Raw genomic sequence first — 13,320 nt, 5'->3', positions numbered from 1 at the left:
GCAGGACAAACTCTCCTCATTACGCAGAGACAAATACACAACATAATCAGATTTTCATTAATGTGAATATCACTTTAATGTTGCATCTGGGGATGATTTTACTTACTGTTTATACTGCTGGGTAACTTTATCTAAAAATAATACAGCATCATATATTTTTAAGCCTGCTAAATAAAAATGAACTAAAGCTTTACAATAAATGCATCAATACTTGATTGTTCCACCGCTAGTACGGTGGTCCTAACAAAGCTCTCATTGTAAGACTGACTGACTCGCTCTAGTCCAATAGGATTGGTTGTCAGGCTCTGGTCACGCCCCCATCAAAATATCCAAAATGCAGGTTGCTAAAAGCAGCAGCACTTTCTGCTAGCAAGCAGAGAGATGGAGTTTAAATCCAGTGACGGCTGGCCTTTCTGCATGACCAAGTATCGCTGGGTAAGATACTGAACCCTGAGTTGCCTCCAGTGCATTGGTTGGAGTGTGAGTGTGTGAGGTTAGGTTAAATGAGCTTAGGCATAGAATGTGTGTGTATGAATGGGTGAATGATGCTTGTAGTAGAAAAGCACCATCTATATTACATTTGTATTAATGTGCAGCTGTGTTTATGACTGAGTGCCATCTCGGGGAACGTATGATTGATGCACATGACAGTGACACACATCATCACTGTAAGTGTAATGCGTCCTTTCAGTGCGGCGCTTTAAGCTGACCTTATTTCTTACTTGTTTCTTGTGCTGACTATAAGAGACTGTAAGAACTTAACACCAGATTATGGCTGTTCCCGGAGATTATTTAACATGGTTACTTAACAGACTTTGGATTAATTAAAAAACAGGTATGTCTCTTTAATTAAGTGAATTTCCATTAACTTTAATTATAAAATCAATGAAATATCTTAATAAGAAGTGATGTCAGCCTGCCACGGCCTGCTGGGGAGTGAATCTGGACTTTTATGGAGGGACAAAAGTGAAGGAGAATGTGTGAAACCAGACAAAACAGTGTTTGACCGAAAATGACAGTTTGATGAACTGCGCCTCCCTCCATCAGCTCCATTACAACATAGGACTTGAAATTAAACATAAATGGTCTCGTTCTCTGTGATATGAGATGTGGAGGATGAAGAAAAACCTAGCAGAGCTTTCTTTACTTGTCGCATCTAAACGTACCAAAAACACCCAACAACCTGAAGGAAATGATGTAATTTTCTCTGGTTGTGTCAGCTGTGAAGTGGCATTAAAAACAGTGTTAGACATTTTAAGTGTTTAAGCTGTTTTTAACCCTGAATACATCACAAATCATCGCCTGCAGTGCTGTGCAAAAGTCTTGAGCCACTCCTCATTTCTTGATATGTTGTTGGGAAACAGCTGCAGTGATTTATTCAGATATGTGCCAACACACATGAAAATACAGGATTTAAGGTGAAAACAGAGCGTTTTTGCCAATTCTAATGAATTTGAATGCCAATATTTAGTATGATCACCTTTATTCTTCAGCACACCCTGAACTCTCTGAGGCAGCCTTCTTATAATTTCATGAAATAATCTTCAGGAATAGTTCTCCAGGCTTCTTGAAGGACATTCAAAGCTCTTCTTTTTCGACTCTGGGGAGGCCAATCCATGACTGATAGCGTTCCACTGTATGCTTCTCTATCCCAGTATGATTTTACTGCACTGGCAGTCAGTTTGGGATCATTGTCATTCTGAAAAATGAAGCTGATGCCAATCAAATGCTTTCCAGATGGAAATGTATGGTGGATCAAAATCCGATGGTGCCTTCTTGTGTTCGTTTTCACTGATATTGACAAGATGTTCAACAGAGCCTCCCCCTTAAGAATGGCTTCTTGGCAGCCACCCTTCCACTGAGACCATTTCTGATGAGGCTTCAAGCCAATGTCTAAAGAAAAGATTTGGAAGACCTTCAGAAAGTCTGGAGATCTGCTGCTCTAAACCAATTAAAAACAAAAACAGTACAGAGTCTGGCTTCTTGGTAGCAAAATATAAAGAAATAATGGGTGGCTCAAGACTTTTTCACAGTACTGCAGCTCCAGTTTCATGGCTGTGATGACGAGTATGCATGATCTGTGCAGAATAGCTGCATGTATAATGTATGGCCTGGGAAGTGTCATGGAGAGCAACAAGTCAGTGTGCTTCCCCCAAAGTGCCAAGAAAAGTAGGCTAGGATGGCACAGGCGGAGGAGACCCGGATTAATAATTTACTCGAGTCCTTTTTTAAAAGCACTTGGCTTCATTCTGCTCGAATGAAGAAGAAATCTTATTTGTTTTTCTTCCTGGAAAAGATTTTGATTTTATGATTTTACTCAGATGAGGTTGCACTGATCCCAGGCAGCCTCTCCTCCTCCTCAGTTGAGCTCAGTTCAGTTCATTCACGTTTAGTGAAAAAGACACACATCAAGTCACATATCAGCTCATCAGAAATGATAAAAGAAATTAGCAGTGGGTGTCACTTGATCAGAGGTCAGATGATGGTGAGCGTAGGAGGCTGATTTCAGTTAATGTGATGTTTTCTGTCTACAGTAACTGGCAGGAATCTAGAGAAGCAAAGAAGTTTGTTTTATTTTGCGCTCCGTCTTTATTCATCATGTATTTATTTAACATGTATTCATCACAGTGGGTTGTCAGGCTCTTGATAACAAGCTCCCCGGGTATGTATTACTCATAACCTTATCAGTATTTTGCAGTCACAGACACAGACGTGTCAGTGAGTCAACTTATAAGTTTAGAATTCATAAATCATACAACTTCTTTAAAGGAGCTATTATCAGACTCTTTATTTGGGCTCTTGGTGCAGAGGCGGACAAGAAGTGCATACGTGGGTGAGAAAGGCCATGACGTGCAACAAAATTCCCCCAGCCGGGGGTTGAACCAAGGACACCGCCACTGAGATGTCATGAGATGTCAATTTTTTAATAATTAGGGTTATAACAAGTCCCCCGCTCATGTTCATGTCTGAATAAGAAACACAAAATGTCCTCTTACTCCTGACCACCTGATTATGATTGGTTCTTTTACAGAAAACCCCTTTATTCTGATTCCAGGTGACTTGTTACCTGGATCATTTTTAATGCTTCAGCTTTCATACATTAATCAGGCGTGAACAGCTGATTTTCCTGATTCTGATTTTGGTTGTTGTTGGGCAGTTTTTACACCCCAGGCATCATCGGGAGCAGCAGAAAAACTGAAAAACTGGAATTATTAATAACTTGTCTACAACTTGTCTTTTGTATTTGCAAAGCTGTCCTGTGGCCCGGATGCTTTGGTCAGCCGGTCATCAACAAGGATAATGCCCCTGTTAAACATAATGTCACCAGCTGTAACTGTATCATCTCACTCAAAATACTCACTCAGTATATAAAGTATTCTTCCACTGTAGAGGCCGTGTATTTTTCCTTTTCTCGCCTCTGTCTGTACACATTTAGACTCACTTGGATCAGCTCCAAGTCCAACATCAACAGCTCAGTTCCCTTGTGATGGCACAGCAGTGCAGACTCAAGTATAGATACAAACAACATTAGCCACTATGGCGAACACGACCCCGGGATAAAAAGCAGGACAAAAACATGGCTGTAGCTTTCAGGTCTGAAAAGTGAAACAGTCTGTGCGCAGTCCAGCCACCAATAATCTGATGTAAAGATGGTCGACACCAGTCAATCCAATCCAAATCTGGGGCACATTGTCAGGTGTGCGAGTCTACATTTACTTCCTGTAGTCATATCCAAAACTGGTCTGCACACATGGAGCGATATAAGAGTTTCGTGGTCGTCTGAACTGTAACAGCAGCGTTTTCAGTGGCCATTTAAGCTCACAGGTTATCAGAGTGTCCGCGCTGCTGTGGCTTCTTCCTGCAGGAAGAGTTAAGCAGGAAGGACTTCAAAAAGAGAGCTAATGTGACAGCTGCGAGTTACAATAAATTAGGAAAAGTAAACAATTAGGTCTTGTCCCTCACGGCAATAAAAAATTACCACACACACCGAACTGTCACACTGATGCAATTACTCCACTGATAAGACAGTCAGTTTGATAAGTAAGACACTTGTAATCTCACCACATTTACATTCACTTATCTCCTCAGCTCACACTCATTTAAATACATGTTAAAGCTTGTTACGTGTATATTTAATGGATTTATTTAAGATACATATTTTAAAAAATAGAGTCCAGCAAGCTGCATTATTTGAGTCACTGCAGCGGCATGGCTGACCTCATCTCAATGTACAAGAAAACCTTTAAACAGTGTATGTAGAGACGCTCCGGGGCAAAGATTTAACCATTGTCTGCTGCTGCATCTCTTCCACGGCTGCCACATAGAAGCAGGTACTCTAAAACATCTGATTGGGGGAGTGTATGAGCGCCCCGTACAGCCACATAAAAGGGGTCAGCGGTAGCCTAAAGGTTAAAGAAAAGGAAGGTTTCATTGGTTCTATCGGTGCTCTGTATTATAAGGTTTCAGACCGAGAGTAGCCTCTACTTTTTAAGATATCAAGAATAAAATAAGTCAGTGAGATCAAAGATTATTTTTTCCTAAATTCAAGATAGAAACTCACGGATGCTACCGGCCAGATCCCAAACCAAAGTTGTGCTGCTGGTTAAAAACATCAAATTTTAAAGCAAAAATAAAGATCTTTAACTGCAGCATGGAGAACTTTTATAAAATTATAAAGAGACTGAAGATATTTAGCTCAGGCCTGATTGGCTACAGGTGAAACTAATGAGGGCGGGGCAGACAAACACATGAAGGGTTAGCATAGACGACTTGACGTCACTCCAGCGTTTTGGGGAGAATATTTAGATGAGATGGTGGCGTGCTGTAATCAGCTGATACCTGATCATTAGTGCCAGGGAAGAAGAAGATGCCAGAATTTTAATCACCAAAACTGAAGCATCGACCTGTTCTTAGTACAGTTAACCACACATGCAGGCAACTGGGTGGCTACAAGTAAACCCCAGACTGGCTTCGGGATGAGACCCCCGATACAAACTCAGTCCTGAGGTCCAGTTCAGGGACTCCAGTTATCTGAGGTGAAGCCTGATAGCTAGAAGCTACAGCTACCTGTGTAGCCATCCACCTGTCAGTCAAAGTAGTCAATTTCTGCAAAAGCATTATTTACAAAATATAGCTTTTTTCAGGCAGTCATTAAAAGAAAATTTTGATTGATTTTGAGAAAAAGAAGTTGGGTATCCTGCCAGCAATTGAAAGAATTTCGGTTTCTTTGGCTTCAACTCTTAGAATTTCAGCAATCAGCTCAAACATTTCTCTACACATTTCCTTAAAATATTCTAATTCCAGGTATAGTGTTAGCTTCCCCACCGAGCAGCACATATGGTTTTCACTTTCTTTGACAAACAGCACTCAAGTTAAAACACCTGCTGGTGAAACACTCCCCAGTTTCATCCATTTCAGATGAAGGCAGGGAGACCGTAGCTACAGCTAGCTCTCAGTCTACAGTCGGTCATCATCTCCCCGCCACCAAAAACCATTTCACACTCTCTGAGCAGGCCGGATGAATGATGAGCTGGGAAAGGGTGAAATGAGTATTTTAAAGTGGAGCTGAGCACACCTGAGTCACGTCCATGCATTTTTCCACAGCGTTCCCACTCAGAGAGGATAGCACAGCTGCAGTGATGCTGAAAGCCTGCAGGGCCCCTCGTCGATAGGATTCCCGAGGCTATTCAACAACTCTGGTTAACGTTTGGTTATTTAAACCACAAAGTCTACAGACCCAAGGTGATGGCAATTTGCGTGTATCACGTGTCTTTGTTTTAATTGATTTGAAAGCACCATTGAAGTGTCCTTTAAGTGTGCTGTGAGTCACCTCCTGCCATGATTAGCTTTCCCAGTATTTTACCTTCAGTCACTGATGTATTGGTTGATTTGTTTTGCCCAGCAGTGTTAGGTTTTTGGTATTTTACGTCAATGGAAAAAAAAAAAGAAGCACGTCTCTGATCTGTACTGTAGCACTCACTGTGTGAGCACAGTGTGGATGACTGATTGTTGTGTATGGGAAACAGTTGATTCTTCATTGCATTGTGCTGAATCGCTTCCTGGCCCGGTCATATAAACTAAACAAACAAAAGAATACCCAGACACTGAATGAGCGGGTGGATTTTAACCTACTGCAACGGTTTCCACAGCAGGAGGATGCTGGCAGGGAGAATGAAAGTCCAGAAATCAAAAAATGGGTGGCGGGAATACACGGTGAGGCAGGCAGCAAGACGAGCAATCAGAAGGAGAACAGGCAGAGGTCGTTCACACCAAGATAAGCGCAGAACGATCCACAGGACAAAGAAGCTGAGAGGATTTATACGAATGAGTGATTGAGGGAGAGAAAGCAGGTGTGGAGGACAGCACAGGTGAGACTGATCAGGCCGGGGTGGACGATTACCGAACTGAGGAAGTAAAACCGATAACGCAAACTAAAACAGTAGAATCCAGAATCACGATAGGCGTTTGTCATTTGCTGCCTACGCTTCGCCTGAAGTGGAAAACTGAGTCACCACGAAACCAGAAGCTGTGCAGATTTTGGTGTAATATGATGAAAAACCAGTGATGAAGGAAATGCAGCCAAAATAAAACTAACTTATGATAACGACTGAAAGGTTTTTCTCAGAGAGTTTTCCATCTATTTTCCATGTTACAATAAAACTGTAGCTCAAAACAAGGCGTCCAGTCGATGTATGCTCACTAAACGATTGATTACTAGACCAAAAAACATCTGAAACAACAGCTAACACTGGGGATTAGGACTAAAGGAGAATATGAAGACTAAATGTTAGCTTCTCTTTGTGCTCAGTGCATTTCCTTAGCAAGGCTATACATTGGTCCAGCAGTGTGCACTGTCACCTCACAGCAGGAGCGTCCTGGGTTTGAATCCGACCGGCTGAGGCCTTTCAGTGTGGACTCTGGCATCCAGAAACATGCATATCGGGTTAAGTGCTGAATGTGAATTGAACTGATTGAACTGTCCAGGGTGTACTCTGCCTCTCACCCTGCAGCCCTGTGAACCTGAATTGGATGAAGGCTTAAAAAAATTGATGGATGGGAAGATTGAATAAAATAAAAAACCTCTTAGCTTTACGTCCCACATAAGTTTGTGCTGATCACCATACACCCAGGCTGTGAGGCGGGATGTATAGACCCCCCTCTCCCTGGCCTCCACCTCCAGCCGTGTCCCTGCAGGCCTCTGGTGTTTGAACATAAACATACTGTGGGCTCATTATCTGATTTTTGCTGTAACAACTGATGACTGTGGCATTTTTGTTGGCTCGAAGCCTCACTTTTGATCAGTGCAGTGTGGGTCCTGGAGTCACAGCAGGGAGTAAAAATATGAAAAACATGCAGTGAAGCTACGTGGAATATGATTTTTGAAGAGACGCTGACCTTTAGTTAACCAAAAATTAGTGTATAAATCGTGCGAGTGTGGCGTGAAGTGCTTTTTGGAGTGCAAACCAGATTAGTGAAGCTTTAGATAACTTTAGGAATTTAATTATTTTATTTGCACAACATTTTCTGGAACTATAGCCAAACTGTTGTCTAGAGAAGAAGAAATAAGCCATAAGCTTTGGTGGAAGATAAATTCCAGTAAATCTGCATTGGTATTGTGTTTTAGCTTCAGTGTAATTACACTGTTTGGCAGAGCGAAGCTGAGAAAGAGCTGAATCATTCCCCGAATTTAAAAAACAGTTAAAATGATGAAGAATCTGTAATAAATAGCTCTGCATCAAAGACTGAAGACTGACTGTTTGCTGCAAAATCAGATTGGAGACCGGGGGACGACAGAATGGTTACAGCACTTCTTCAGCATCAAGGACGCATAAAAAAATAGCTTAGTGCTAAAAATATCTCACCCAAGGACTATTTATGGGATGAAAGCAGAGAGGGATGCATAAAATTTCCATGTTTACCAGATAAATTACAGTCCTATACCGCCCTGAAGGAGACGGAGCCGTGAAAGGTTCAGCGAATAAGTAATATAGCATCACCTGTTTATGTTTTTTTAGCTTCACGCACATTTGATTTCTCAGATGAATGAAACAGATCTTCCAGTTTGCTTTCTGTCAGTATATAAAAATAATGCTCTGTTTAATGCACAAAGGTGTAAAAGGTCTGAGTTGCCAGCCTGCACTTCCAGTCACTTTGCTTGTACAGTCACCGGACTGGCTCGCAGCTCTATCAGCAGGATGTGATTTTAGGGGAGAAGTATGCCTTCATTCAGTACCCAGGGGGCACTTTGAGCGAGCTCCTGTCCTAATTCATTCCTACATCAATGCCAGAGGCTGAACCGCTGCCTTGATTATACCAATTTACCCTCCCACCCGCCCAAAAGGAAGACATGTAATTACCCTATTTACACTGGAGAGCTTTCCTCTCCGAGAGCGGCCAAAGTAAACACACGCGAGCTTTGTTTCTTCTTCTGCATCAGATGACAATAAATGTCAAACTGTTTGTCTCTGTGACACAAAGGCAGAGAAATGTGATCAGCTCTGGGTGCATGAGGAGCTGAAGTACTCTAATGCGCATGTGCTATCTAACTTTGGCTGCTGCAGCACAATCAGATTACAGCCGTGCTTACTTTACAGGTAACTTGATTTACTTTAAAGTCGTTACCCTCACAGTGCTGTTCTTTTGTGCAGGTGTTTGTTTTATTTAACCTGTCTTTATTTAGAAACCTTTTCCTCCGTCTCCACTGAATAAAGTCTGTCTTCAGAGGATGTTTAGTGCATGGCTAAGGGACAGAAGGAAAACCACAGACAGGACCTTTTTCCATCATCACGATCTTCCTAAAAAACAGATGTGACGAGGTGGGATGCGTCACAGATAATCCTCCATTCTACCTTAGCAAGACTACCCCCTCTGAGCAAGCACTTGGCGACATATGTAAGGAAAAACTCCCTTTAAACAGGAAGAAACCTCAGGCACAAGCAACATAGCACAACACTGTTTTGGGGGCTTAAGAACACCACTGCAGCACATTCATGAATAGAATCAGTTCTCTGTGTATGGTTTATTTAGGGGGCAAAGGTGGGAAGTAAAAAGGTACAAATACTTTGTTACTTCAGGTTTTCAGGTATTTTATTTCTACTCCTTACATTTTAACACAAATATCTGTACTTTCTACTTTTTACATTTTCAAAACAGACTTGTTACTTTAGGTTCTGCAGTATCATTTATAGCGTTTTGGGGGGTTAAAGTGGGCCAGAAAGGCGTGCAGGTGTCTGTATGTTGTCAGCATCTAGGTAGAGCTCCAGAAGAGGAATTAGCATAAAGGGAATAAAGTTTTTATCAGCTCAACAAACATAAACAAACATGCAAACATGTTTGTGTGCACTTTGTCACACAGGTTGTTGCTAGCTAAAGGTCCAGCTGCTGTATTTTACAGGGAGAGAAAAGAAAGAAGAGAGTTAACTTCACTAAGAGATGGAGAAAGACAAGAAAGACAGAACAGGAGACGAAGAAGAGAGGTCGGATTAAAAGATGCAGACTGTTCAGTGACACTTGATAATCTGCAGATTATATGCAATACCATAATTTTAATCACATATTGGACTTGTATATAATGTGTTTTGATAAATTATGTATTTTAATTTTATATAACGTCCTGCAAAACAAACTGAGCTATTCTAACTTTGTGATATTCAAATGTTGGATAAAAATACTGGCTAGTTTTGTCCAGGATAAACAGGTAAGCTTGCATTAATGTGGTGAATTCACAGTACAGCATTGTGTGCACAGTGGCTGTGGTGCTCATGGTCAGAGTTAGGTTACATTAAGTGTAGCAGAGATTAATTTGTATTTAAGATCTGATGCTTTCAGTTTTCACTTTATATGAACTGTATCATTTGAATTCAGTTGTGTAAATCCACAGAGAGCAGGTCAGCTGATCACAGCCTGTACTCTATGAAAATCTACTGAAGCTCATATTAGGAATTAATTTGAGCCATTACTATTTTGGTAAATGCACTGGGTCTTATATAGTGCTTATGTAAGTGCTTTCTATTTAAAATTCACACACATTCATACTCCCATGGATGCATTGAAGAGCAACCTTGGGTTGGTTTCTTGCCCCAGGATAGTTGGCATGCAGATTAGTAGGTGACCTGCTCAACAACCTAAGCCCACACTGAGTCACTACACAGATGTCAGTGTTCTCCCACTTGCCAAGTCTCACTTTTAACCTCTGATTGTACTAATTTTTCTGTTTAGCTGTGGAGGCAACCTCTAGGCAACAGAATATATATAAATTCTCTTTTACTCCTTGTGTCCTATATAACAAATTGAAACTGAGTCTTGTGCCTCAAGGAGCTACTTTTTACTTTCTTACTTTGAGTACATTTCAGGGCCACTACTTTTTTCATTTTTACCTGAGTAAAGAAGTCGAATCAGTACTTCAGCTTTTACTGGAGTATTTTTTAACACTAGTATCTGTACTTCTACTTAAATCCCGAATGTCTGTACTTTGCACCCTGTCAGAGAGTCACAAATACACAACAGCGGCAGAACCGATGAAAAGTTTTACAGTTTTACTGGTGTTTACGTTCCCTGCCGCCATCTTGGATTTTTAACTTGGGTTTGATGAAGCAGCTCTGACTTTTCATGTATTAAATCCAAGTTTAGGGGCATTTCAGATTAAAATTCCGATCTACATCTTATTCTGAAATCCACATTTTTGCAACCACAACTATCTGGTAGCCTTCAGCTAGAATTTAAGGTTTAAGACACCTCTGCATTGGCTTTATTTTACTGGAAGCTACAGCCACATTTATAAGGAACCTTTATTGTCATGTCATGCTACAAGTTTTATGAGGAAAACACAAACATAAAGACAAAGTATGGAACCAGAAATGGACATATTTGGATAAGAGGATAGAGGGCTACATTATCTTGGTTAGCGGGTGTGCTCCACAGACACACATCTGCTAATTAGTGCTAAGCAACATCTGAATGTAAACCTAGGATTCTACTCACTAAAACTGAAGTATGGGGTTCTTGCATGGCCTTTTAGTACAATTAACCACACAGCAGACTACATTATTTCTTCGATAATCCATTAAAATGCTCTGAAAGGCACTAAGAGCACAAATAAGATGAATAAATCCAGTTCAGTGATTTAACAGAGATTAAATCTAACCAAACTGACTGGCCACACCCCAAATTTAAGCTTTAACAATATCCAAATGGATGAGCTATTTAAAAAGAACAGTTTTACAGCAGCTGGACTTTTCTGCTGTGAAGTTGGACATTTTAAGCCAATGAAGGCATCCTGATTTCAGTATAACTGGATAAAATGAGTGTTCTTCTCTTTTTTTGGTCATTGAGACAAAAATAGTATTTGTGTTACACATACTTTTATAAACTTTTATATTGTGTTTAACTCGCAGCATTGTTTTCTTTATTTGCAGCAGATCTCTAAATCCAGATGTAATAAAAGGTCTAACAGTTGGGTGGGTAATTTTGAAGTGCTTTTTTAGATTACTGTGTATTCTTGCTACCCGAATACTCTTGTGCCCACCCTCAGCTCTTTATATCTCTGTCGTGAGGGGAAGTCTCTATTAAACCCCTGCTGAGACCCATGAATTGAAACTTCCCGCTGTTTGTACCGAGTGAAAACAAAACTGATCTCTGTTGGTGACTCTTAAAGTGCTTTGAGTGCTCAGAAAAGCACTATGAGAACCAGTCCATTTACCATTTGTTGCGTTGGTACAATGATGCACTCTCGGCCAAAGAACTGCATGTCACTGTGTGTATTAACAGAAGGAGTCTAATAATAGATGCCCTGCAGGATATAATCAGTCCATAATGATGTCAACTCACAGCTTCCTCTTGTAGTATAAGTTAATACTAGGTGCACTTAGTATTTTATATGTGTTTTATTTTTATTTTTATTAAAAGTTTGGACACTGTGAACAGAATCATAAACCTGTATTTTATTTATAATAGAACAGAAAAAACATATCAAGCGTTTAAACTAAGACATTTTACTGTTGTATGAATAATATGAGTTCATTTTGAATTTGATGGCAATAAGACATCTCATCAAAGTTGGAACTGGGGCAACAGAAGGCTGAAAAAGTAAGTGGTACTAAAAAGAAATAGCTGAAGGGACTTTTTGGGGCAGAAGTTCACCAATCTGCAAAAAGCTGTTTGCAAATTGTGGAACAATTTCAGAATGATTTGCACTTTTGTGACAGCCTCCTCATTGGTGGGTAAAATACATACTGGTCCTGAGTGAGGGGCTGGAGAGGGAGGTGTCAGAGCTAAAGATGCTGAGAGTTTCACACATCAGACTACATGAGAGGGACAGCTCAGGTCGAGCATAGGCAAAGTTAGAGAGACAAGGCTGAGATGATTTGGACATGTGCAGAGAAGGGAAAGTTTTGGGTGGGTGGCCAGTTTGGGTGGCCCCCTTTGGTGGCGCCCCTGGTTTAAGTATCTCTGGTTTTTGCTCTCAACTGAGAGGAGAGTGGAGCAGGAGACTCATCGACTGCTGTGGCATCAGCAGGTATGTGAAAGCTGTGCTGGTCTGAACTGGTGAAAGCAGAACTCTCTCTTTACTGGTTGTTCTACATTTCTACTCTCAGGCTGTGAGCTCCGGCCAAAAGTCAACGTTTTTGTAATGTGGATACTTATGGTGGAAATGAGCTTCCTCAGAAATGTGTCTGGGCTCTCCCTTAGACAGGTGAGGGTGAGCAACTCGGTCATTTGGGAGGCACTCAAAGTAGAACTGCTACTCCTCCAAATCAAAAGGAACCATTTGTGGTAGTTCAGACATCTGAGCCGGGTATGGATGCCTCTTAGATGATGTGTTTTAGACATATTCTACTGGGAGGAGGCCCCTGGAGTAGATCCAGGACATGCTGGAGAGATTACATCTCTTGGCTGGCACGGGAATGTGTCAGTGTGTCCCTGGATGAGCTTAAGGAGGTGGCTGAGGAGAGGGATGGATGGATGATCATAACAGTTCAAATAAAAAGGGGGTTTAATACAACATCAAATAAAAGGCACAAAAGTAGATAATTGCTTTTAAAATTTGTCTTGAATATGAATTCATTCATGCAAATATTTTTAATAATATTTTGGCTTATTTATTTAACATTTTCTTGACCTTTATTTTTTCTTCCCCACATTTAAACTGTGGCAGTTTTGGTCCTCCATATACACAGCTCACTCCTCCGTCATCTTTTATTCTGGTGTTTACGCTCAGAAACAAACAGAAATAAAGATAAAATATGATCAATCGGGATCACATGTCATTCTGCACCATGTTTGTTTAACATGTATGTTGCATGACTCCGAGCTCAGGACAAA

General features: G+C 40.8%; 1 protein-coding gene across 5 annotated transcripts in view; it reads left to right on the top strand.

Annotated features, from left to right (window-relative positions):
• Window positions 1-13,320, top strand: part of LOC134644062 (nck-associated protein 5-like) — a 104,786-nt gene that overhangs the window by 1,680 nt on the left and 89,786 nt on the right. The window lies entirely within an intron of this gene.

Source organism: Pelmatolapia mariae, linkage group LG16_19, assembly GCF_036321145.2.
Source record: "Pelmatolapia mariae isolate MD_Pm_ZW linkage group LG16_19, Pm_UMD_F_2, whole genome shotgun sequence".
NCBI classification, from domain to species: Eukaryota; Metazoa; Chordata; class Actinopteri; order Cichliformes; family Cichlidae; genus Pelmatolapia; species Pelmatolapia mariae.
Note: the sequence above shows the minus strand (reverse complement) of the source record. Positions and strands in the feature narration are given on the sequence as shown.